Here is a 25,412-nt window from a genome sequence, read left to right as displayed (position 1 = left end):
GGAAGACCCAGAGTTACCTCTGCTGCAGAGGATATGTTCATTAGAGTTAACTGCACCTCAGATTGCAGCCCAAATAAATGCTGAACAGAGTTCAAGTAACAGACACATCTCAACATCAACTGTTCAGAGGAGACTGTGTGAATCAGGCCTTCATGGTCAAATTGCTGCAAAGAAACCACTACTAAAGGACACCAATAAGAAGAAGAGACTTGCTTGGTCCAAGAACCACAAGTCTGATGAGTCCAAATTTGCGATTTTTGGTTCCAACCGCCGTGTCTTTGTGAGTAGGTGAATAGAAGATCTCAGCATGTGTGGTTCCTACCGTGAAGCATGGAGGAGGAGGTGTGATGGTGTGGGGTTGCTTTACTGGTGACACTGTCTGTGATCTATTTAGAATTCAAGGCACCAGCATGGCTACAACAGCATTCTGCAGCGATATGCCATCCCATCTGGTTTGCGCTTAGTGGAGCTATCATTAATTTTTCAACAGGACAATGACCCAAAACACACCTCCAGGCTGTGTAAGGGCTATTTGACCAAGGAGAGTGATGGAGTGCTGCATCAGATGAACTGGCCTCCACAATCAACCAACCTCAACCCAATTGAGATGGTTTGGGATGAATTGGACTGCAGAGTGAATAAAAAGCAGCCAACAAGAATGCCAAGAGTGTGCAAAGATGTCATCAAGGCAAAGGGTGGCTACTTTGAAGAATCCAAAAAATTAAATATATTTGGATTTGTTTACAACTTTTTTCATTACTTCATGATTCCATATGTGTTATTATATAGTGTTGCTGTCTTCACAGTTATGTTTGTCACACCCTGATCTGTTTCACCTGTCTTTGTGATTGTCTCATCTCCCTCCAGGTGTCGCCCATCTTCCCCATTATCCCTAGGGGTATTTATACCTGTGTTCTCTGTTTGTCTGTTGCCATTTTGTCTTGTTTGTTCAAGTAAACCAGCGTTTTGTGCCTCAGCTCCTGCTTTTTCCAGTCTCTCTTTTCTCGCCCTCCTGATTTTGACCCTTGCCTGTCCTGTCTCTGAGCCCGCCTGCCTGACCACTCTGCCTGCCCCTGCCTGCCGCCCAGTACCGTTACCCCACCTATGGTTTACTGACCCCTGCCTGCCTTGACCTGTCTATTGCCTGCCCCTGTTGGAATATTAAACTATTGTTTATACGACGTGGTCTGCATCTGGGTCTTACCTTCATACCTGATAGTACAAACTGGCCATGACTGACCCAGCAGACCCGGGCCAGCTGCGCAACGCCATCTCCTCCCAAGGAGCCTCCATTGGTAGGAACAAGGAATTGCTTCGTGTGCTGATGGAAGGGGTCCAAACATTGGCTGAGCGCCAGGACTGGGCATGGGACATGCTGCTGGAGCAATTCCGCGGGTCGTCTGGGGGGCAGCCTGCCACGGTGGTAACCCCACTGCCCCCCAGCAACTCGGTGGTTAGCAGCGCCTCCCCCACTGGCCACTCCACCTTCCTGGGAGTCCCAGTTACCTCCTCTGGAATGCTTTAATGGAGAGCCGAGCACCTGTCGGGCGTTTCTAGCTCAGTGTGCCCTCATTTTCGAGCTTCAGCTCTTCTCCTTCCACTCGGATCGCTCCAAAATAGCCTGTGTCCTCGTGACCTGTGAAAGACCACTCCTACCACCTGGTGCAGATACAAGAGGGGGACGAGTGGAAGATTGCCTTCAACACGGCCAGAGGCCACTACGAATATCTGGTCATGCACTTTGGCCTCACCAATGCCCCTGCCATGCTCCAGGCTCTGGTGAATGACGTGCTCCGTGACATGCTGAACTGGTTAGTCTTCACTACATTGACATCCTCATCTTCTCCCACTCCCACCAAGAACACGTGCTCCATGTCCGGCAGGTTCTCCAGCGCCTTCTGGAGAATCAGTTGCTCGTTAAGGTGGAAAAGTGTGAGTTGCATCACTCCACCATCATCTCTGCTGTGAGTATCAAGATGGATCCCGAGAAGGTGAAAGCAGTGGTGGATTTGCCTCAGACTACGTCCATGGTGCAGCTGCAATGCTTTCTGGGGTTCGCCAACTTTTATTGCCGCTTTATCCAGGGTTACAGCACCCTGCCTCCCCTGCCTGTCCTCACCTCTTCCAAGGTTCCGTTCACGTGGTCCATGGCCGCAGACCGGGCGTTCTGGGACCTTAAACACCATTTCACCACGGCTCCAATCCTGGTTCATCTGGACCCTTCCCGTCAGTTTGTGGTGTAGGCCGATGTTTCGGATGTCGGAGTGGGGGCTGTTCTGTTCCAACGTTCTGCCCTGGACCTTAAGCTGCATCCCTGCGCTTTCTTCTCCCACCGCCTCACTGCCACGGAGAGGAATTACGATGTGGGGAATCAGGAGCTTCTCACGGTGAAGATGGCACTGGAGGAATGGAGGCACTGGCTCGAAGGGGTGAAACATCCGTTCATTGTGTGGGCCGACCACAAAAAAATGGAGTATCTCCGCACTGTCAAGCGCCTCAACTCCAGGCAGGCGAGATGGGCCATGCTGTTTACCCGGTTCAACTTTTCCCTCTCCTACCGGCTGGAGTCCAAGAATGTCAAGCTGGATGCCCTGTCTCACCGCTATAAACCCACGGCTACCACCCCGGAGCCCGAGACCATCCATTCCACCTCGTGCCTGGCGATAGCAGGTCCGGGAGGCGCAGCGGTCCTGACGCTGTCCGCTCCGCGGTCCTGGAGTGGGCCCATTCCTCCAGGCTTGCCTGCCACCCGGGCTCCCAGTGGACCCTGGAATTAACAGCTTACAGACAGTAGGCAATTAAGGTCACAGTTATGAAAACTTAGGGCACTAAAGAGGGCTTTCTACTGACTCTGAAAAACACCCAAAGAAAGATGCCCAGGGTCCCTGCTCATCTGCGTGAATGTGCCTTAGGCATGCTGCAAGGAAGCATGAGGACTGCAGATGTGGCCAGGGAAATAATTTGCAATGTCTGTACAGTGAGACACCTAAGACCGCGCTACAGGGAGACAGGATGGACAGCTGATTATCCTCGCAGTGGCAGACCATGTGTGACAACATCTGCACAGGTTAGGTACATCCAAACATCACACCTGCGGGACAGGTACAGGATGGCAACAACAACTGCCCGAGTTATACCAGGAACGCACAATCACTCCGTCAGTGCTCAGACTGTCCGCAACAGGCTGAGAGAGGCTGGACTGAGGGCTTGTAGGCCTGTTGTAAGGCAGGACCTCACCAGACATCACCGGCTACAACGTCACCTATGGGCACAAACCCACCGTCACTGGACCAAACAGGACTGGCAAAAAGTGCTCTTCACTGACGAGTTGCGGTTTTGTCTCATCAGGGGTGATGGTCGGATTTGCATTTATTGTCAAAGGAATGAGCATTACACCGAGGCCTGTATTCTGGAGAGGGATCGATTTGGAGGTGGAGGGTCCATCATGGTCTGGGGCAGTGTGTCACAGCATCATCGGACTGAGCTTGTTGTCATTGCAGGCAATTTCAACGCTGTGCGTTACAGGGAAGACATCCTCCTCCCTCATGTGGTACACTTCCTGCAGGCTCATCCTGACAAGACCCTCCAGCATGACAAAGCCACCAGCCATTTTGCTCGTCCTGTGCGTGATTTCCTGCAAGACAGGAATGTCAGTGTTCTGCCATGGCCAGGGAAGAGCCCGGATCTCAGTCCCATTGAGAACGTCTGGGACCTGTTGGATCGGAGGGTGAGGGCTAGTGCCATTCCCCCAAGAAATGTCTGGGAACTTGCAGGTGCCTTGGTGGTAGAGTGGGGTAACATCTCACAGCAAGAACGGGCAAATATGGTGCAGTCCATGAGGAGGAGATGCACTGCAGTACTTAATGCAGCTGGTGGCCACACCAGATACTGACTGTTACTTTTGATTTTGTTCAGGGACACATTATTCCATTTCTGGTAGTCACATGTCTGTGGAACTTGTTCAGTTTATGTCTCAGTTGTTGAATCTTGTTATGTTCATACAAATATTTACACATTTTAAGTTTGCTGAAAATAAACGCAGTTGACAGTTTATTTTTTTGTTGAGTTTATATATGTATGTATATATATATATATATATATATATATATATATATATATATATATATATATATATATATATATATATATATATATATATACACACAGTGCCTTCGGAAACTATTCAGACACCTTGACTTTTTCCACATTTTGTTGCATTACAGATTTATTCTAAAATGTATTAAATAAATAAAAAAACTCAGCAATCTACACACAATACCCCTTAATGACAAAGCAAAACAAGGGTTTTAACTTTATAAAAATATAAAGTATAAAATATATAAAATATAATAACCTTATTTACATAAGTATTCAGACCCTTTGCTATGAGATTCGAAATTGAGCTCAGGTGCATCCTGTTTCCATTGATCATCCTTGATATGTTTGTACAACTTGATTGGCGTCCACCTGTGGTAAGTTCAATTGATTGGACATAATTTGGAAAGGCACACACCTGTCTATATAAGGTCCCACAGTTGACAGTATATGTTAGAGCAAAATCCAAGCCATGAAGTTGAAGGATTTTTCTGTAGACCTCCAAGACAGAATTGATGTCGATGCACAGATCTGGGGAATGGTACCAAAACATTTCTGCAGCATTGAAGTTCCCCAAGCACAGTGGCCTCCATCATTCTTAAATGGAAGAGCTGTCCACCCGGCCAAACTGAGCAATCAGGGGAGAAGGGCCTTGTTCTGGGAGGTGACCAAGAACCCGATGGCCACTCTGACAGAGCTCTGTGGAGATGGGAGAACCTTCCAGAGGGACAACCATCTCTGCAGCACTCCATCAAATCAGGCCCTTATGGTAGAGTAGCCAGACGGAAGCCACTCCTCAGTAAAAGGCATATGACCCCTCTCCTCTCCTGACCCCTCCTGTCTCAGCCTCCAGTATTTATGCTGCAGTAGTTTATGTGTCGGGGGGCTAGGGTCAGTTTGTTATATCTGGAGTACTTCTCCTGTCCTATTCGGTGTCCTGTGTGAATCTAAGTGTGCGTTCTCTAATTCTCTCCTTCTCTCTTTCTCTCTCTCGGAGGACCTGAGCCCTAGGACCATGCCCCAGGACTACCTGACATGATGACTCCTTGCTGTCCCCAGTCCACCTGGCTGTGCTGCTGCTCCAGTTTCAACTGTTCTGCCTTATTATTATTCGACCATGCTGATCATTTATGAACATTTGAACATCTTGGCCATGTTCTGTTATAATCTCCACCCGGCACAGCCAGAAGAGGACTGGCCATCCCACATACGCTCTCTCTAATTCTCTCTTTCTTTCTCTCTCTCGGAGGACCTGAGCCCTAGGACCATGCCCCAGGAATACCTGACATGATGACTCCTTGCTGTCCCCAGTCCACCTGACTGTGCTGCTGCTCCAGTTTCAACTATTCTGCCTTATTATTATTCGACCATGCTGGTCATTTATGAACATTTGAACATCTTGACCATGTTTTGTTATAATCTCCACCCGGCACAGCCAGAAGAGGACTGGCCACCCCACATAGCCTGGTTCCTCTCTAGGTTTCTTCCTAGGTTTTGGCCTTTCTAGGGAGTTTTTCCTAGCCACCGTGCTACTTCACCTGCATTGCTTGCTGTTTGGGGTTTTAGGCTGGGTTTCTGTACAGCACTTTGAGATATCAGCTGATGTACGAAGGGCTATATAAAATAAATTTGATTGATTGATTGATGACAGCCCTCTTGGAGTTTGCCAAAATTCACATAAAGACTCTCAGACCATGAGAAACAAGATCCTCTGGTCTGAGGAAACCAAGATTGAACTCTTTGCCCTGAATGCCAAGCGTCACGTCTGGAAGAAACCTGGCACCATCACTACGGTGAAGCATGGTGGTGGCAGCATCATGCTGTGGGGATGTTTTTCAGCGGCAGGGACTCCATCATCTCCTTGATTACCTTCCCTATATGTGTCACTTCCTGATTACCTTCCCTATATGAGTCACTCCCTGATTACCTTCCCTATATGTGTCACTCCCTGATTACCTTCCCTATATGTGTCACTCCCTGATTACCTTCCCTATATGTGTCACTCCCTGATTACTTTCCCTATATGTGTCACTTCCTGATTACCTTCCCTATATGTGTCACTCCCTGATTACCTTCCCTATATGTGTCACTCCCTGATTACCTTCCCTATATGTGTCACTCCCTGATTACCTTCCCTATATGTGTCACTCCCTGATTATCTTCCCTATATGTGTCACTCCCTGATTATCTTCCCTATATGTGTCACTCCCTGATTATCTTCCCTATATGTGTCACTCCCTGATTACCTTCCCTATGTGTCACTCCCTGATTACCTTCCCTATATGTGTCACTCCCTTTGGTTCCTTCTCTATATGTGTCACTCCCTGATTACCTTCCCTATATGTGTCACTCCCTGATTACCTTCCCTATATGTGTCACTCCCTGATTACCTTCCCTATATGAGTCACTCCCTGATTACCTTCCCTATAGGTGTCACTCCCTGATTACCTTCCCTATATTTGTCACTCCCTGATCACCTTTCCTATATGTGTCACTCCCTTTGGTTCCTTCTCTAGGCGTTATTGTTTCTGGATCTGCTTCATGTCGTTGCGCTGTTCATGTTTCTTGTTTTGTTCATATTCGTTTATTTATTAAATGTATTCACTCACTGAACTTGCTTCCCGACTCAGCGTACATCGTTATAAATCCATTTTAGAATAAGGCTGTAACGTAATAAAATGTGGAAAAAGTCAAGGGGTCTTAATACTTTTTGAATACAATTAAAATACAAAAACACAGTCATGGGAAGCACAAATAAAACATCACACTGATTACTTGAAGTAAAGTTGTTTCTGATCTGTCCTATTAAAATTGAAAGCATGTGCTCTGCTTTGAAGCCTTTTATACATATTATTTATATATTATTACATGGTACATGTGCTCTGCCTTGAAGCCTTTTATACATATTATTTATATATTATTACATGGTACATGTGCTCTGCTTTGAAGCCTTTTATACATATTATTTATATATTATTACATGGTACATGTGCTCTGCCTTGAAGGCTTTTATACATATTATTTATATATTATTACATGGTACATGTGCTCTGCTTTGAAGCCTTTTATACATATTATTTATATATTATTACATGGTACATGTGCTCTGCCTTGAAGCCTTTTATACATATTATTTATATATTATTACATGGTACATGTGCTCTGCTTTGAAGCCTTTTATACATATTATTTATATATTATTACATGGTACATGTGCTCTGCCTTGAAGCCTTTTATACATATTATTTATATATTATTACATGGTACATGTGCTCTGCCTTGAAGGCTTTTATACATATTATTTATATATTATTACATGGTACATGTGCTCTGCCTTGAAGGCTTTTATACATATTATTTATATATTATTACATGGTACATGTGCTCTGCCTTGAAGCCTTTTATACATATTATTTATATATTATTACATGGTACATGTGCTCTGCCTTGAAGGCTTTTATACATATTATTTATATATTATTACATGGTACATGTGCTCTGCCTTGAAGCCTTTTATACATATTATTTATATATTATTACATGGTGCATGTGCTCTGCCTTGAAGCCTTTTATACATATTATTTATATATTATTACATGGTACATGTGCTCTGCCTTGAAGGCTTTTATACATATTATTTATATATTATTGCATGGTACATGTGCTCTGCTTTGAAGGCTTTTATACATATTATTTATATATTATTACATGGTACATGTGCTCTGCCTTGAAGGCTTTTATACATATTATTTATATATTATTGCATGGTACATGTGCTCTGCTTTGAAGGCTTTTATACATATTATTTATATTTACCTGGAAGTAAAAGGGTTCTACGTGGAATAAAAAAGGGTTATTCAAAGGGTTCTCCTATTGGGACAGCCGAATAACCATTTTAGGTTCTAGATATTACACTCTTTGAAAAAAAGGTGCTAACAACAGTTAGTTTGTCTCAATAAATGACTGCATATGGTAGCAGAGGTTAGAGAACAGTGCCTGAGCAGACATCACTCAGACATCAGTTCCAGGACATCTTACACCAGAATAAATTAAAGTCAAGTATCGGAGCTTCTCACACTGAGCACTTTTATTGCCTACCTATTGTGAAGATATCACAAACCCCAAGCTTACAATTTCCCTTCAACTGCTATTTGTAGGTCTACACTATCACGGAAGGAGAGCTCGTAAACCAAACTAACTACTTATCCATTTGTAATTCATGCTTTTGAAAAGTCATATGTAAGTCCTTATTCTCAAAGTCAACACAGAGGACTAGTACAACACATTTTAATTGTATATTCTAGTATAGATGTTTTTTGTTGGTCAGGTGTACTAGCCAACACAACATCACATTTGTTCTTTGCAACATAGTCACAAATGTGTGACTTGAGTGTGAGGTGCTTTTTAAAGGCAAAAGCATCAACATGTTCTCACGCCGTTCTAATTATGAGAAACCTTCATCATTACGACAGCTCCCTCCCGTCTCTTTAATTCAATTGACTTTGATTAGATGCTCCATGCGCTTTAATAGAAAAATACAATGAGGAACAACAGGAATCTGAGCAGAAAAAGATGGATGCATTATAACCACATTAATTCAGCACAGCAATGTTGCTTCACCACCTTACCTGGAACCTGTGAAAGTAATGACCCCAATTAATGACCTGATGCTCTCTGTCTTTTTCACAACACAAACCCAGTGTCCTCAGATTTAGCAAAAATACCATTGTTTGGATAGTTGAGAATCTGCAGACGATCTAGTAAAAAACGTTCCATTATATTGAAATAGGTAGCAAATGTATTTTCTACAGTGTGATAAGGCCCACAGCCAGGTATACCCATTATCGCTTGAAAAGCCCACAACAGAAAAGGGATTGCGTTGTGCAGAATGGCCCTAGACAACGTGATCAGGATAACATGGCCATTAAAAAAGGAGGACTGGAGTGAGCCAGTAAAACCCACTCACTGTGACTTCTGAATGTAATTACTGCCATCGACTAGCAATTGACTGCAATGGCCAGACATTAATTCAATGCTACCACAGCTATGCATGCCCCCTAAACAATAACATTAGCAGGAGAGAAACAGAGTAGAACACACAGCCGGGAGAGAATGCTTTTCAATCCTTCGTACAGCGTACTTATTTACGTTGAACATACATCCACGCTATAACAGCTTATTGTCAACAGACCTTGGTGGGGGAAGGTGGGGGCTCACAGACTCAAATGAAGAACTACAGTTTGTTTCAGCCATAGTAACATGACAGAGATTGCCGATAACTACTTTATTGAGGAAAAATGTACTTACTACGACTGTGATTTGTGGTTCTCTCACCCAGCGATCTTAAGATGAATGCACTGAATGTAAGTCGCTGTGGATAATAGCGTATGCTAAATGACTAAAGTGTAAATGCATAAACGAGATGGTCTTCTGTCTCAGCATGATACTGCTTGGGGTACAAACAGCACTGCTTTGATGTCTCCTCCACCAAAGGGACCACACTACTCAAGCATTTTACTGGCATTTTGTTTAAAACATACATTTAATAAATTTTCTCTCAACTCAACAGCTGTTACTAACAGTGCTAAAGCCTATTTTTGACAGAGTTGCACCTGTATGTGTTTAATCCAACAGCTATTTCCCACAAGGTGTAAGGAGTCAAGTGTGAACTAGAGCACCTGAAGGCTCTCTACAGGGGAGTGTCTCTCACCAAAGGCCCCAAACTATTTCCATTGATATCCTCAAATTGGTACATAAGTGGCACTTTCCAGAGAACCAGCGAGGCCTTTTCACAGCTAGTCCATACAACCCCAGACATTCTAGCTATTTGGTCTGACTGTACACGGGACATTCAGAGGAAATTACAGCTTTTATCTGCTCTGGAGAGAGTCATACAGAAATGGTAGGCCTACAGATGGGCTTTTTATGAGTAAAATGTGCATTTTAGCCATTTTAAACACAGTCACACAGGTTAATCACATACTATATAATTGCAATGGTATTTCAGAGGCTGTAGCATGGTAACCAGATGATCCACATCAGGACAATGAATAGGACTTTTACTTATTATACTCTGTGGTGTACTGAATGAATAGGATGTTTACTTATTATATTCTGTAGTGGACTCAATGAATAGGACTTTTACTTATTATACTCTGTAGTGTACTGAATGAATAGGATGTTTACTTATTATATTCTGTAGTGGACTCAATGAATAGGACGTTTACTTACTATACTCTGTAGTGTACTGAATGAATAGGATGTTTACTTATTATATTCTGTAGTGGACTCAATGAATAGGACTTTTACTTATTATACTCTGTGGTGTACTGAATGAATAGGACGTTTACTTATTATATTCTGTAGTGGACTCAATGAATAGGACGTTTACTTATTATACTCTGTAGTGTACTGAATGAATAGGATGTTTACTTATTATATTCTGTAGTGGACTCAATGAATAGGACTTTTACTTATTATACTCTGTGGTGTACTGAATGAATAGGACGTTTACTTATTATATTCTGTAGTGGACTCAATGAATAGGACGTTTACTTATTATACTCTGTAGTGTACTGAATGAATAGGACTTTTACTTATTATACTCTGTAGTGTACTGAATGAATAGGACGTTTACTTATTATATTCTGTAGTGGACTCAATGAATAGGACGTTTACTTATTATACTCTGTAGTGTACTGAATGAATAGGACTTTTACTTATTATACTCTGTAGTGTACTGAATGAATAGGACGTTTACTTATTATATTCTGTAGTGTACTCAATGGATAGGACTTTACTTATTATACTCTGTAGTGTACTGAATGAATAGGACGTTTACTTATTATATTCTGTAGTGTACTCAATGGATAGGACTTTACTTATTATACTCTGTAGTGGACTCAATGAATAGGACTTTTACTTATTATACTCTGTGGTGTACTGAATGAATAGGATGTTTACTTATTATATTCTGTAGTGGACTCAATGAATAGGACTTTTACTTATTATACTCTGTGGTGTACTGAATGAATAGGACGTTTACTTATTATATTCTGTAGTGGACTCAATGAATAGGACGTTTACTTATTATACTCTGTAGTGTACTGAATGAATAGGATGTTTACTTATTATATTCTGTAGTGGACTCAATGAATAGGACTTTTACTTATTATACTCTGTGGTGTACTGAATGAATAGGACGTTTACTTATTATATTCTGTAGTGGACTCAATGAATAGGACGTTTACTTATTATACTCTGTAGTGTACTGAATGAATAGGACTTTTACTTATTATACTCTGTAGTGTACTGAATGAATAGGACGTTTACTTATTATATTCTGTAGTGGACTCAATGAATAGGACGTTTACTTATTATACTCTGTAGTGTACTGAATGAATAGGACTTTTACTTATTATACTCTGTAGTGTACTGAATGAATAGGACGTTTACTTATTATATTCTGTAGTGGACTCAATGAATAGGACGTTTACTTATTATACTCTGTAGTGTACTGAATGAATAGGACTTTTACTTATTATACTCTGTAGTGTACTGAATGAATAGGACGTTTACTTATTATATTCTGTAGTGGACTCAATGAATAGGACGTTTACTTATTATACTCTGTAGTGTACTGAATGAATAGGACTTTTACTTATTATACTCTGTAGTGTACTGAATGAATAGGACGTTTACTTATTATATTCTGTAGTGTACTCAATGGATAGGACTTTACTTATTATACTCTGTAGTGTACTGAATGAATAGGACGTTTACTTATTATATTCTGTAGTGTACTCAATGGATAGGACTTTACTTATTATACTCTGTAGTGGACTCAATGAATAGGACTTTTACTTATTATACTCTGTGGTGTACTGAATGAATAGGATGTTTACTTATTATATTCTGTAGTGGACTCAATGAATAGGACTTTTACTTATTATACTCTGTGGTGTACTGAATGAATAGGACGTTTACTTATTATATTCTGTAGTGGACTCAATGAATAGGACGTTTACTTATTATACTCTGTAGTGTACTGAATGAATAGGATGTTTACTTATTATATTCTGTAGTGGACTCAATGAATAGGACTTTTACTTATTATACTCTGTGGTGTACTGAATGAATAGGACGTTTACTTATTATATTCTGTAGTGGACTCAATGAATAGGACGTTTACTTATTATACTCTGTAGTGTACTGAATGAATAGGACTTTTACTTATTATACTCTGTAGTGTACTGAATGAATAGGACGTTTACTTATTATATTCTGTAGTGGACTCAATGAATAGGACGTTTACTTATTATACTCTGTAGTGTACTGAATGAATAGGACTTTTACTTATTATACTCTGTAGTGTACTGAATGAATAGGACGTTTACTTATTATATTCTGTAGTGTACTCAATGGATAGGACTTTACTTATTATACTCTGTAGTGTACTGAATGAATAGGACGTTTACTTATTATATTCTGTAGTGTACTCAATGGATAGGACTTTACTTATTATACTCTGTAGTGGACTCAATGAATAGGACTTTTACTTATTATACTCTGTGGTGTACTGAATGAATAGGATGTTTACTTATTATATTCTGTAGTGGACTCAATGAATATGACTTTTACTTATTATACTCTGTGGTGTACTGAATGAATAGGACGTTTACTTATTATATTCTGTAGTGGACTCAATGAATAGGACGTTTACTTATTATACTCTGTAGTGTACTGAATGAATAGGATGTTTACTTATTATATTCTGTAGTGGACTCAATGAATAGGACTTTTACTTATTATACTCTGTGGTGTACTGAATGAATAGGACGTTTACTTATTATACTCTGTAGTGTACTGAATGAATAGGACTTTTACTTATAATACTCTGTAGTGTACTGAATGAATAGGACGTTTACTTATTATATTCTGTAGTGTACTCAATGGATAGGACTTTACTTATTATACTCTGTAGTGTACTGAATGAATAGGACGTTTACTTATTATATTCTGTAGTGTACTCAATGGATAGGACTTTACTTATTATACTCTGTAGTGGACTCAATGAATAGGACTTTTACTTATTATACTCTGTGGTGTACTGAATGAATAGGATGTTTACTTATTATATTCTGTAGTGGACTCAATGAATAGGACTTTTACTTATTATACTCTGTGGTGTACTGAATGAATAGGACGTTTACTTATTATATTCTGTAGTGGACTCAATGAATAGGACGTTTACTTATTATACTCTGTAGTGTACTGAATGAATAGGATGTTTACTTATTATATTCTGTAGTGGACTCAATGAATAGGACTTTTACTTATTATACTCTGTGGTGTACTGAATGAATAGGACGTTTACTTATTATATTCTGTAGTGGACTCAATGAATAGGACGTTTACTTATTATACTCTGTAGTGTACTGAATGAATAGGACTTTTACTTATTATACTCTGTAGTGTACTGAATGAATAGGACGTTTACTTATTATATTCTGTAGTGGACTCAATGAATAGGACGTTTACTTATTATACTCTGTAGTGTACTGAATGAATAGGACTTTTACTTATTATACTCTGTAGTGTACTGAATGAATAGGACGTTTACTTATTATATTCTGCAGTGTACTCAATGGATAGGACTTTACTTATTATACTCTGTAGTGTACTGAATGAATAGGACGTTTACTTATTATATTCTGTAGTGTACTCAATGGATAGGACTTTACTTATTATTCTCTGTAGTGGACTCAATGAATAGGACTTTTACTTATTATACTCTGTGGTGTACTGAATGAATAGGATGTTTACTTATTATATTCTGTAGTGGACTCAATGAATAGGACTTTTACTTATTATACTCTGTGGTGTACTGAATGAATAGGACGTTTACTTATTATATTCTGTAGTGGACTCAATGAATAGGACGTTTACTTATTATACTCTGTAGTGTACTGAATGAATAGGATGTTTACTTATTATATTCTGTAGTGGACTCAATGAATAGGACTTTTACTTATTATACTCTGTGGTGTACTGAATGAATAGGACGTTTACTTATTATATTCTGTAGTGGACTCAATGAATAGGACGTTTACTTATTATACTCTGTAGTGTACTGAATGAATAGGACTTTTACTTATTATACTCTGTAGTGTACTGAATGAATAGGACGTTTACTTATTATATTCTGTAGTGTACTCAATGGATAGGACTTTACTTATTATACTCTGTAGTGTACTGAATGAATAGGACGTTTACTTATTATATTCTGTAGTGTACTCAATGGATAGGACTTTACTTATTATACTCTGTAGTGGACTCAATGAATAGGACTTTTACTTATTATACTCTGTGGTGTACTGAATGAATAGGATGTTTACTTATTATATTCTGTAGTGGACTCAATGAATAGGACTTTTACTTATTATACTCTGTGGTGTACTGAATGAATAGGACGTTTACTTATTATATTCTGTAGTGGACTCAATGAATAGGACGTTTACTTATTATACTCTGTAGTGTACTGAATGAATAGGATGTTTACTTATTATATTCTGTAGTGGACTCAATGAATAGGACTTTTACTTATTATACTCTGTGGTGTACTGAATGAATAGGACGTTTACTTATTATATTCTGTAGTGGACTCAATGAATAGGACGTTTACTTATTATACTCTGTAGTGTACTGAATGAATAGGACTTTTACTTATTATACTCTGTAGTGTACTGAATGAATAGGACGTTTACTTATTATATTCTGTAGTGGACTCAATGAATAGGACGTTTACTTATTATACTCTGTAGTGTACTGAATGAATAGGACTTTTACTTATTATACTCTGTAGTGTACTGAATGAATAGGACGTTTACTTATTATATTCTGTAGTGGACTCAATGAATAGGACGTTTACTTATTATACTCTGTAGTGTACTGAATGAATAGGACTTTTACTTATTATACTCTGTAGTGTACTGAATGAATAGGACGTTTACTTATTATATTCTGTAGTGGACTCAATGAATAGGACGTTTACTTATTATACTCTGTAGTGTACTCAATGGATAGGACTTTACTTATTATACTCTGTAGTGTACTGAATGAATAGGACGTTTACTTATTATATTCTGTAGTGTACTCAATGGATAGGACTTTACTTATTATACTCTGTAGTGGACTCAATGAATAGGACTTTTACTTATTATACTCTGTGGTGTACTGAATGAATAGGATGTTTACTTATTATATTCTGTAGTGGACTCAATGAATAGGACTTTTACTTATTATACTCTGTGGTGTACTGAATGAATAGGACGTTTACTTATTATATTCTGTAGTGGACTCAATGAATAGGACGTTTACTTATTATACTCTGTAGTGTACTGAATGAATAGGATGTTTACTTATTATATTCTGTAGTGGACTCAATGAATAGGACTTTTACTTATTATACTCTGTGGTGTACTGAATGAATAGGACGTTTACTTATTATATTCTGTAGTGGACTCAATGAATAGGACGTTTACTTATTATACTCTGTAGTGTACTGAATGAATAGGACTTTTACTTATTATACTCTGTAGTGTACTGAATGAATAGGACGTTTACTTATTATATTCTGTAGTGGACTCAATGAATAGGACGTTTACTTATTATACTCTGTAGTGTACTGAATGAATAGGACTTTTACTTATTATACTCTGTAGTGCACTGAATGAATAGGACGTTTACTTATTATATTCTGTAGTGTACTCAATGGATAGGACTTTACTTATTATACTCTGTAGTGTACTGAATGAATAGGACGTTTACTTATTATATTCTGTAGTGTACTCAATGGATAGGACTTTACTTATTATACTCTGTAGTGGACTCAATGAATAGGACTTTTACTTATTATACTCTGTGGTGTACTGAATGAATAGGATGTTTACTTATTATATTCTGTAGTGGACTCAATGAATAGGACTTTTACTTATTATACTCTGTAGTGTACTGAATGAATAGGATGTTTACTTATTATATTCTGTAGTGGACTCAATGAATAGGACGTTTACTTATTATACTCTGTAGTGTACTGAATGAATAGGATGTTTACTTATTATATTCTGTAGTGGACTCAATGAATAGGACTTTTACTTATTATACTCTGTGGTGTACTGAATGAATAGGACGTTTACTTATTATATTCTGTAGTGGACTCAATGAATAGGACGTTTACTTATTATACTCTGTAGTGTACTGAATGAATAGGATGTTTACTTATTATATTCTGTAGTGGACTCAATGAATAGGACTTTTACTTATTATACTCTGTGGTGTACTGAATGAATAGGACGTTTACTTATTATATTCTGTAGTGGACTCAATGAATAGGACGTTTACTTATTATACTCTGTAGTGTACTGAATGAATAGGACTTTTACTTATTATACTCTGTAGTGTACTGAATGAATAGGACGTTTACTTATTATATTCTGTAGTGGACTCAATGAATAGGACGTTTACTTATTATACTCTGTAGTGTACTGAATGAATAGGACTTTTACTTATTATACTCTGTAGTGTACTGAATGAATAGGACGTTTATTTATTATATTCTGTAGTGTACTCAATGGATAGGACTTTACTTATTATACTCTGTAGTGGACTCAATGAATAGGACTTTTACTTATTATACTCTGTGGTGTACTGAATGAATAGGACGTTTACTTATTATATTCTGTAGTGTACTCAATGGATAGGACTTTTACTTATTATACTATGTGGTGTACTCAATGCCCTCTATCCTCTGTTTAACAGAGTCAATATGTTGGAGGATGGCGCTGGAATAGAGTATCGAGCACCCTGGCTCTTTGACTGAAGCTAAAATACAGTATGTAGAACCCTGGCTCTTTGACTGAAGCTAAAATACAGTATGTAGAACCCTGGCTCTTTGACTGAAGCTAAAATACAGTATGTAGAACCCTGGCTCTTTGACTGAAGCTAAAATAGAGTATGTAGAACCCTGGCTCTTTGACTGAAGCTAAAATAGAGTATCTAACACCCTGGCTCTTTGACTGAAGCTAAAATACAGTATGTAGAACCCTGGCTCTTTGACTGAAGCTAAAATACAGTATGTAGAACCCTGGCTCTTTGACTGAAGCTAAAATACAGTATGTAGAACCCTGGCTCTTTGACTGAAGCTAAAATACAGTATGTAGAACCCTGGCTCTTTGACTGAAGCTAAAATACAGTATGTAGAACCCTGGCTTTTTGACTGAAGCTAAAATAGAGTATCAATATTGTTCTGATTCAGTATCAGTATTGCTCTGATGAAGGTCTGACAATGGAAAGCTCAGCCTAATACATTTTAAATTGTGCATTGATCCTGAGTGTGCGCAGACTCCTTTTCATTTTAGTAAAATACAGCATCTACCACCCTCTTTGACCTAAGGGTTGGGGCATTAGTCTTCCCAGTAGGAAAGTGGTTCTCAAAGTGGATAACTCAACCCTCCTGTACAGCTTTTGTTCATCTCTGTCTCTGACTGTCTCACTCCCTCAATGCTCATTTTGGCCTGCATTGATGGCCAGACCACTGGTCCGAATCTGGAGCATGGGTCCATGTAGGACAGACCATAGAAATACAATGATATAATTCTACTCTAAAATGTATATAATTTATGGAAGGATATGCCCCTTAAGCGATAACTTTACATCCATATCTGGCAAAGAAAAAGCTGTGGTGGACTATATAGTTACCCTCCATGACTGTCTAGAAACTTGTTTTGGAATTGAAGGTGTTATCTCCTACACAGATGGTTGAAGAATGTGGATGTTTTGACTTAATTGGAGAAAAAGTAGACTTCCTGTAACGGTTGTCTGTGGTGGAAGAAGGTGAGGACCAATGCACAGCGTGGTAAGTGTTCATATTCTTTAATAGAACTCAGAACACTAAAATACAAAACTAACAAAAGAACGAAATGAAACCGAAACAGTTCTGTCTGGTAACAGATACGAAACAAAAAAATAATCGCCCAAAACTCAAGGGTGAAAACAGGCTGCCTAAGTATAGTTCTCAATCAGGGACAACGATTGACAGCTGCCTCTGATTGAGAACCATACCAGGCCAAACACAGAAATACCAAATCATAGAAAAAAGAACATAGACTGCCCACCCAACTCACGCTCTGACCATACGAAAACAAAGACATCACAAAGGAACTGAGGTCAGAACGTGACACTTCCTGATCATTCTCTTTTATTTATTCTCTTTTCTATTGGCCATGAACTTTCTCAACCAGGTATTACTGTGCATCACTCGGGGGAAAAGATACATACCCTGTAAAGGCCTAAATGTAAGAAAATAATGGTGCCAAATTATTTTCTATGTTCTGAAATTGAATGTAGAGCTCTTGTGGAACTCATCAAAACTCTGCAAACATGCCAAGAAACAACATTTGATATGTGGTATGACACAATTTGTGATATCATATATTCTGAAATGGGAAAAAACTATGCGATTAAGACCAGGAAACTTGACAAGCCGAACAAGCCTTATTGGAATGATGAGTTAAGGGACCTATGGTCTGTAATGCGCAAGGCTGAGTATGTCTTTTTTACAGTGTAAAGATAGGAATACAAGAGAACATTTTAGGAAGGAATTTAAGAGACTGCGCCTACTCAAACAGAGACATCAGAGAAGTTTATCTCAATACTTTGTTATATACCCTTTGTTGGCAATGACAGAGGTCAAACATTTTCTGTAAGTCTTCACAAGGTTTTCACACATTGTTGCTGGTATTTTGGCCCATTCCTCCATGCAGATCTCCTCTAGAGCAGTGATGTTTTGGGGCTGTTGCTGGGCAACGCGGACTTTCAACTCCCTCCAAAGATTTTCTATGGGGTTGAGATCTGGAGCATTGTCATGCTGAAAGACCCAGCCACGTTTCATCTTCAATGCCCTTGCTGATGGAAGGAGGTTTTCACTCAAAATCTCACTATACATGGCCCCATTCATTCTTTCCTTTACACGGATCAGTCGTCCTGGTCCCTTTGCAGAAAAACAGCCCCAAAGCATGATGTTTCCACCCCCATGCTTCACAGTAGGTATGGTGTTCTTTGGATGCAACTCAGCATTCTTTGTCCTCCAAACACGACGAGTTGAGTTTTTACAAAAAAATTATATTTTGGTTTCATCTTACCATATGACATTCTCCCAATCTTCTTCTGGATCATCCAAATGCTCTCTAGCAAACTTCAGACGGTCCTGGACATGTACTGGCTTAAGCAGGGGGACACATCTGGCACTGCAGGATTTGAGTCCCTGGCGGTGTAGTGTGTTACTGATGGTAGGCTTTGTTACTCTGGTCCCAGCTCTCTACAGGTCATTCACTAGGTCCCCCCGTGTGGTTCTGGGATTTTTGCTCACCGTTCTTGTGATCATTTTGACCCCACGGGGTGTGATCTTGCGTGGAGCCCCAGATCGAGGGTGATTATCAGTGGTCTTGTATGTCTTCCATTTCCTAATATTTGCTCCCACAGTTGATTTCTTCAAACCAAGCTGCTTACCTATTGCAGATTCAGTCTTTCAGGCCTGGTGCAGGTCTACAATTTTGTTTCTGGTGTCCTTTGACAGCTCTTTGGTCTTGGCCATAGTGGAGTTTGGAGTGTGACTGTTTGAGGTTGTGGACAGGTGTCTTTTATACTGATAACAAGTTCAAACAGGTGCCATTAATACAGGTAACGAGTGGAGGACAGAGGAGCCTCTTAAAGAAGAAGTTACATGTCTGTGAGAGCCAGAAATCTTACTTTTGTTTGTAGGTGACCAAATACTTATTTTCCACCATAATTTGTAAATAAATTCATTAAAAATCCTACAATGTGATTTTCTGGATTTTTTTTCTAATTTTGTCTGTCATAGTTGAAGTGTACCTATGATGAAAATTACAGGCCTCTCTCATCTTTTTAAGTGGGAGAACTTGCACAATTGGTGGCTGACTAAATACTTTTTTGCCCAACTGTAAATGATTTGGCAAAATAAATGAAACAGTTAAATATTGGAATATTGGAGTAAGATATGATGATGAAATGCAAAGTATCCTTTTATATGCAGATTATATTATTTTGATGGCAGAAACTGAACAAGACCTGCAGAACATGTTATTGTGTGCAGTCAATTGGTGTAAAAGATGGAGACTCATGATCAACCAGACAGATCAACCAGGCAGATCAACCAGACAGATCAACCAGATAATGCACTGTAGAAAACCAGGTACAAAGAGAAGTGTTTTTCATTTTTTTGGGGGGGTGAAAACATTCTTAAGTTTACTAGCAATTATAAATATTTGCGTCTCTTTACTGATGAACATATTACCTTTCTATGATGGCACATCTGCCCTGGCCGACTCAGCAAGTAGAGCTCTTGGAGGAGTTACAGAAAAACGAGAACACTCAAAGACATTGGTTATGCTTTGTATTCCCAACTGTATCAGACATGTGTGAGTCCTGTTCTGGACTATTCAGCAGGAGTGTGGGGTGCTAAGTATCCCAAAAATGAACATGTCCATAACAGAGCAGTACGTTACTTTTTAGGTCTCCACAAGTTTTCACCTATACTTGTAATAACCGTGGACATGGGCTGGGAACCCTGTGAGGTGAGCTGTATATATGGCGTGTATGGTGTGACTGGAATAGACTGTTGGATATGCCGACTGCCAGAATAGCTAGTCAAGTTTTTCAATGGGATCTATCCCACTGTGTCTGACCTGTTTCAACAGTTTTATTGTCAACATCTGTACGAAAACCACATTTAGGGAGATATTATTAAAAAACAACTGTTGATGCAATATGAAGAAAAATTGGATGGAGATTAACAATACACCCAAATTGAGAACTTTTTGTTTAATTAAATCATTTGTGGAGATATATATTATGAATAACCTAGCGAAAAGCAAGAGATTGCTATGTGCACAGGTAAGATCAGGGATATTGCCTCTGTGTATTGAAACAGGTAAGATCAGGAATATTGCCTCTGCGTATTGAAACAGGTAAGATCAGGGATATTGCCTCTGCGTATTGAAACAGGTAAGATCAGGGATATTGCCTCTGCGTATTGAAACAGGTAAGAGCAGGGATATTGCCTCTGCGTATTCAAACAGGTAAGAGCAGGGATATTGCCTCTGCGTATTGAAACAGCTCGGTATTGCAGTGAAATTGAAGAGGAAAGTAACTATTGTGACCTCAAAGAAATAGAGAATGAAACAACTGTTATCCTCTTTTGCCCTTTCTATCACGATTTATGCTTGATCTTATTCTAGAAAGCACACCAGATATACCCTGGTATTACGTGGCTGAGCCATGAGGAGAAACTGAAATTGTGTTTTGTCCATTGTGTATTTCCGTTTGCAGAATATCTAGATAAAGCCTGGAATAACAGAAAAAGGGCTACCTATAACTAAATTATAAAAAATATTTAGCTTCTTTGTGGTAAATGGCAAGTGTGTATATAGATTGTGTGTAGGCTTGATACCCGTATGAACCTTCTCTTTGTGCCAGACTGGGTTCAAATGCCTTCTGTATCATTTTTCTGTATTTATTTATCCACATATATTATGTTTGTATGTTTGTATGTATGTATGTATGTCTGTATGTACAGTACCAGTCAAAAGTTTGGACACACCTACTCATTCAAGAGTTTTTCTTTATTTTTACTATTTTCAAGTGAAGACATCAAAACTATGAAATAACACATAGGGAATCATGTAATTACCAAAAAAGTGTTAACAAATCCAAATATATAGATATATATTTTAGATTTTAGATTCAAATACCCCTTACGCAGCCTGGAGGTGTATTTTGGGTTATTGTCGTGTTGAAAAACAAATGATAAGCGCAAACCAGATGGGATGATGTATCGCTGATGAATGCTGTTGTAGCCATGCTGTAGCCACACCTCCTCCTCCATGCTTCACTGTGGGAACCACACATGCAAAGATCATCTGCTTACCTACTCTGTGTCTCACAAAGACAGCGGTTGGAACCAAAAATCTCAAATTTGGACTCATCAAACGAAACGACAAATTTCCACAGGTATAATGCCCATTGCTTGTTTCTTGGCCCAAGCAAGTCTCTTATTTTTATTGGTGTCCTTTAGTAGTGTTTTCTTTGCAGCAATTCAACCATGACGGCCTGATTCACACAGTTGAGTTTTTGAGATGTTGAGTTTTAATGACTTCAACCTAAGTGTACTGTATGTAAACTTCCGACTTCAACTGTAGGTTGATACTTCCGGCGCCGACAGAGATGGCCGCCTCGCTTCGCGTTCCTAGGAAACTATGCAGTTTTTTGTTTTTTTACGTGTTATTTCTTACATTAGTACCCCAGGTCATCTTAGGTTTCATTACATACAGTCGAGAAGAACTACTGAATATAAGATCAGCGTCAACTCACCATCAGTACGACCAAGAATATGTTTTTTGCGACGCGGATCCTGTGTTCTGCCTTACAAACAGGACAACGGAGTGGATCCTATGCAGCGACCCAAAAAAACGACTCCGAAAGAGAGGGAAACGAGGCGGTCTTCTGGTCAGACTCCGGAGACGGGCACACCATGCACCACTCCCTAGCATTCTTCTTGCCAATGTCCAGTCTCTTGACAACAATGTTGATGAAATCCGAGCAAGGGTAGCATTCCAGAGGGACATCAGAGACTGTAACGTCCTTTGCTTCACTGAAACATGGCTCACTGGAGAGACTCTATCCGAAGCGGTGCAGCCAACGGGTTTCTCCACGCATCGCGCTGACAGAAACAAACATCTTTCTGGTAAGAAGAGGGGCGGAGGCGTATGCCTCATGGCCAACGTGACATGGTGTGATGAAAGAAACATACAGGAACTCAAATTCTTCTGTTCACCTGATTTAGAATTCCTCACAATCAAATGTAGACCGCATTATCTACCAAGAGAATTCTCTTCGATTATAATCACAGCCGTATATATCCCCCCCAAGCAGACACATTGATGGCTCTGAACGAATTTTATTTAACTCTCTGCAAACTGGAAACAATTTATCCGGAGGCTGCATTCATTGTAGCTGGGGATTTTAACAAGGCTAATCTGAAAACAAGACTCCCTAAAATTTATCAGCATATCGATTACGCAACCAGGGGTGGAAAGACCTTGGATCATTGTTACTCTAACTTCCGCGACGCATATAAGGCCCTGCCCCGCCCCCCTTTCGGAAAAGCTGACCACGACTCCATTTTGTTGATCCCTGCCTACAGACAGAAACTAAAACAAGAGGCTCCCACGCTGAGGTCTGTCCAACGCTGGTCCGACCAAGCTGACTCCACACTCCAAGACTGCTTCCATCACGTGGACTGGGAGATGTTTCGTATTGCGTCAGATAACAACATTGACGAATACGCTGATTCGGTGTGCGAGTTCATTAGAATGTGCGTTGAAGATGTCGTTCCCATAGCAACGATTAAAACATTCCCTAACCAGAAACCGTGGATTGAAGGCAGCATTCGTGTGAAACTGAAAGCGCGAACCACTGCTTTTAATCAGGGCAAGGTGTCTGGTAACATGACCGAATACAAACAGTGCAGCTATTCCCTCCGCAAGGCTATCAAACAAGCTAAGCGCCAGTACAGAGACAAAGTAGAATCTCAATTCAACGGTTCAGACACAAGAGGCATGTGGCAGGGTCTACAGTCAATCACGGACTACAGGAAGAAATCCAGCCCAGTCACGGACCAGGATGTCTTGCTCCCAGGCAGACTAAATAACTTTTTTGCCCGCTTTGAGGACAATACAGTGCCACTGACACGGCCTGCAACGAAAACATGCGGTCTCTCCTTCACTGCAGCCGAGGTGAGTAAGACATTTAAACGTGTTAACCCTCGCAAGGCTGCAGGCCCAGACGGCATCCCCAGCCGCGCCCTCAGAGCATGCGCAGACCAGCTGGCCGGTGTGTTTACGGACATATTCAATCAATCCCTATACCAGTCTGCTGTTCCCACATGCTTCAAGAGGGCCACCATTGTTCCTGTTCCCAAGAAAGCTAAGGTAACTGAGCTAAACGACTACCGCCCCGTAGCACTCACATCCGTCATCATGAAGTGCTTTGAGAGACTAGTCAAGGACCATATCACCTCCACCCTACCCGACACCCTAGACCCACTCCAATTTGCTTACCGCCCAAATAGGTCCACAGACGATGCAATCTCAACCACACTGCACACTGCCCTAACCCATCTGGACAAGAGGAATACCTATGTGAGAATGCTGTTCATCGACTACAGCTCGGCATTCAACACCATAGTACCCTCCAAGCTCGTCATCAAGCTCGAGACCCTGGGTCTCGACCCCGCCCTGTGCAACTGGGTACTGGACTTCCTGACGGGCCGCCCCCAGGTGGTGAGTGTAGGCAACAACATCTCCTCCCCGCTGATCCTCAACACTGGGGCCCCACAAGGGTGCGTTCTGAGCCATCTCCTGTACTCCCTGTTCACCCACGACTGCGTGGCCACGCACGCCTCCAACTCAATCATCAAGTTTGCGGACGACACAACAGTGGTAGGCTTGATTACCAACAACGACGAGACGGCCTACAGGGAGGAGGTGAGGGCCCTCGGAGTGTGGTGTCAGGAAAATAACCTCACACTCAACGTCAACAAAACTAAGGAGATGATTGTGGACTTCAGGAAACAGCAGAGGGAACACCCCCCTATCCACATCGATGGAACAGTGGAGAGGGTAGCAAGTTTTAAGTTCCTCGGCATACACATCACAGACAAACTGAATTGGTCCACTCACACAGACAGCATCGTGAAGAAGGCGCAGCAGCGCCTCTTCAACCTCAGGAGGCTGAAGAAATTTGGCTTGTCACCAAAAGCACTCACAAACTTCTACAGATGCACAATCGAGAGCATCCTGGCGGGCTGTATCACCGCCTGGTATGGCAACTGCACCGCCCTCAACCGTAAGGCTCTCCAGAGGGTAGTGGGGGGCAAACTACCTGCCCTCCAGGACTCCTACACCACCCGATGTCACAGGAAGGCCATAAAGATCATCAAGGACATCAACCACCCGAGCCACTGCCTGTTCACCCCTCTATCATCCAGAAGGCGAGGTCAGTACAGGTGCATCAAAGCTGGGACCGAGAGACTGAAAAACAGCTTCTATCTCAAGGCCATCAGACTGTTAAACAGCCACCACTAACACTGAGTGGCTGCTGCCAACACACTGACACTGACAACTCCAGCCACTTTAATAATGGGAATTGATGGGAAATTATGTAAATATATCACTAGCCAC

At 40.3% G+C, this 25,412-nt stretch overlaps 1 protein-coding gene across 3 annotated transcripts in view; it reads right to left on the bottom strand.

Annotated features, from left to right (window-relative positions):
• Positions 1-25,412, bottom strand: part of LOC110510124 (neurexin-2) — a 243,230-nt gene that overhangs the window by 66,279 nt on the left and 151,539 nt on the right. The window lies entirely within an intron of this gene.

This window comes from Oncorhynchus mykiss, chromosome Y (assembly GCF_013265735.2).
Source record: "Oncorhynchus mykiss isolate Arlee chromosome Y, USDA_OmykA_1.1, whole genome shotgun sequence".
Classification (NCBI taxonomy): Eukaryota; Metazoa; Chordata; class Actinopteri; order Salmoniformes; family Salmonidae; genus Oncorhynchus; species Oncorhynchus mykiss.
The sequence above is the reverse complement of the archived record's forward strand: the minus strand, read 5'-3'. Positions and strand labels throughout refer to the sequence as shown.